This window comes from Lineus longissimus, chromosome 12, assembly GCF_910592395.1.
Source record: "Lineus longissimus chromosome 12, tnLinLong1.2, whole genome shotgun sequence".
Classification (NCBI taxonomy): Eukaryota; Metazoa; Nemertea; class Pilidiophora; order Heteronemertea; family Lineidae; genus Lineus; species Lineus longissimus.
In genome coordinates, this window is record NC_088319.1 from 16,536,715 (window position 1) to 16,540,283 (window position 3,569).

Below are 3,569 nucleotides of genomic sequence, written 5' to 3' on the forward strand. Positions count from 1 at the left end.
TCTTCTAATCATTCAAATAATTGATCATTTCAGCGAGATATGAAGCAGAAGGTGGTAACAGACTTTGTTGATACCTGTCTGTCTGGCGCTCAGGGCATCTTTAGTACGATTATGGGTGTTTTCCGACCTTTCCTAGACGGTATGGCGGCTGTCATGAAGCTCATGCAAAAAATTAAGGAAGGCTATGAGAAGCTTGATAATGGGTAGGCATTCATTTGGGAACCAAGCATTCTGGCAACAACTCATATAAAGGGAAGTTTAAGAATAGTGGGAAAGTGAGAAGAAAATGATTGGGTGACCTTTTAATAGGTAATTTCAATGATGTCTAGAGTTGAAATTTTTTTTCAGGTATACGGTTGCTAAGAAAGTTATCGACCAAGTTTTTGGACCAAAGTTTCATAAACGTTTCCCACGATCGCAGAGAGTTGCTGGAAGTGGTTGCACTGGAACTGGATTCTACCCCTCATCTTATGGCAAGGCAAACGTTGTTGAGCATAGACTGCTGGGCGTTGACCTTACAGTCAGGTTGGATCAAAAGGTAGGAACATTTCTTGGAGCTGCACCTGGTAATAATTGTTGTGTGCAGTCTCCATTCCTGATGTTATGTCACTCAGGCAGACTACTCTGTCTTTTTCCTTGTCTCGCATCATCAGCAGGCTTTGTTAGAATTTCTGGAATCTGGAGTTATGATGATGCCAGTGTTGGTGACAAAACTGTGCCCTGTTCTCATCTTTGCTGGTACAGTCACAGTTAGTATCCTTTCTGCTTTGTGTCAGTTATTGCAGTGAACACACAGTTGTGCACCGGTGACATGCTTTGACAGACTTGTTGCTCTACACACAACTTTTGCAATTTAAGGGATGTCAATTCTAATCTTGACTGTATGTTCTACCTGTTACCCTCTGTTTGACCTTGAACGCGTCTTTTCCAGATCGTTGCTCCGCGTGGTGGAGACATTATGCTGACACCCTACAAGAATGAAGTTGTCATCAAACAAGGCGGTCTCACAGGCTTTAGCGTTTTTATTTCAAACATTATCCCCAACAACACGATTAAGATGTCGAATGATCCAAGCTATGTCAAAACCACAGTGAGTATTAAAATGGAATTGTCTTCGCAAAGTAATGAGGCAATTCATGGAAAGATACTGACCGAAAGAGCAGTCTCATGTCTTGAACTTTAGGGAGAGTTTAGACTTACAGCATACAACCTTAGCTTTTCTGACCGGTAACCATTTGTACACCTGGATGGAGGGACAAGTTGGACAAAGATACCTGCCTAGAGTCTCACCCGACTATGAAGATCAAACCAGGGACCTCTTAATCGCTAGTCAAGAGCCCAAGCCACCTGACGACATGAAAAAGCTTCTAACTGCATCATAATTCTCATTTTGAAATTCTTCAGGTTGTACCCGGTCAAGAGATTGGCAAAGGAATGAAGCCTGCCTTCCCCCATTGTAACAATCATATACACGTAGCAGTGAAGAAGTTAAATTTCATTGTTGACCCGACGAAATTCATTCCGAAACCTCTGATTGAATTGCCAAGATGGGTGGCTGAGTGTGATGACTACAAAGTCGTCTACAAGGTAAGAAATTAAATGAGCTCTTCTATATTGATATGTTAGACAAGTTGATATAATTTTAATACTACTCTAATGATGATAATAATGGTAGCTTTTGTAGCAATGTTTTACAAAATGTCTGCCTCAAAGCGCTTAAAGCTCTGCGCAAATAAATTATAAATCTTTGTCATTGTTTCATTTTTGCAGATTTCATGATATCCTAGGTTCATGAAAATAAAACAATTATGATTAAATTTTTCTGAAATTTATACAAATTGTGAAATAAAGCGGTACGATTATTTAACGGTTTACACTACAGTAATAATGAGATGTAAAATTTCAGGCAGACGTTAAGGCTGCTGGTAGCGTGATTGGAAAGATGGGCCAGATGAAGAAGAATGGCCTACCAGGAAGAAAGAATACCAAGAAGACGTCGAAACAAGCTGGAACTTCCACCAAGTCACCAGAATCAGCTAAGCAGAAGTCTGAAAAGTGTAAGAGCTAAGGGTACCACTCAGGTTGTGCTAAGGAAACCACTCAGGTTTAGCTAAGGAAACCACTCAGGTTTAGCTAAGGAAACCACTCAGGTTGTGCTAAGGAAACCACTCAGGTTGTGCTAAGGAAACCACTCAGGTTGTGCTAAGGAAACCACTCAGGTTTAGCTAAGGAAACCACTCAGGTTTAGCTAAGGAAACCACTCAGGTTGTGCTAAGGGAACCACTCAAGTTGTGCTATATACTTCACAAAGCAAAGAGTCAAAGAAAGCTTCATTTGTCAGGGTACCTGGGTATTCTTTGACTGATAAACATTGCAGATTTCCTGTTAATCAAATTGTTATTTGTGCCAATTTTCATCTCATGTTTTTCTTTCTCAGCGGATCCCAACTCCGTCTCGAACAAGTTGAAGTCAGCAGAGACAAGTGAGAAGACAGCAGCTGCGTCGGAACCAGCGGCATCAACTTCAAAAACGTCGTCTAGTTCAACTTCTGGTTCAACTTCAAAAACCGCGTCTGGTTCAACTTCAAAAACCGCGTCTGGTTCAACTTCAAAAACCGCGTCTGGTTCAACTGCAAAAACTAATACGCCTCCGGCTGAACAATGCGAGAAGAACCAGAGTAAGTCACTGTTATCACTGCTTTTGATTGAGAATTGAACAAGCTCAAAGTTAGTTTGAAAATTTGAATGAATGAACTTTGGCAGGAAAGGTGTGGGTTATTCATGTTCATATTGTTTCGATGCAGCCTGCTGGGAAATTGAAATAATCATTGTAACAAAAAAGGAAAATGTGACCATCTTTGGCAGAAGCTCACCCATCAACTGTCTCCTTTACCTTTAAGAAAGAGGTCAATTTCTAATGGTAAAGCTCTTGCTGTAATTTTTTGATTTGCACATTTCCAGAAATGTCGAATGGAAAGTGCACAGCAAGTGCGCAAGCTGGTTTCCCATCTTTCTCACCTGGGAGAATGATGAAATGGGGCGCGTTCAAGATAAAGAACATGAAAATTGGGAAGATCATAGCATTCCTTGAAAAGCTGAACCTTCCCGATACAAAAGAAGAAATTCGTAAATTGTTCGTAGCAATGAAGGTAGGGCTACTGTTGTATTTCACCGACTCAAATTTACATCATGTCATTTCATAGTTTGAATTTATACCCAGTATTCGCACCTGTTCTCTGGTCACCCTTACGAAAATGAATCCCAAATCACCGTGGTGAAATGATGATTTACCACGGTGAATTGAGATTTACCATGGTGATTTCAGATTTACCATGGTGATTTCAGATTTACCATTGTGAAATGTGCATATCTTTCTTCCACATAGAATCTTGTCAACAACCGGCGTTGCTCCAACCCAGAGCAGATGACCGATGAAGAGTTGCGTTTGGAGTTGATAGATCGTGGCTTGAACAGTGTTGGTGCCCGAGCCGTCATGATGTCAACATATAAGGGATCAGCTGCTAGTAAGTGCATGGTATCCACTCCGTTCTTTAAACGTGCCCTCCAAAC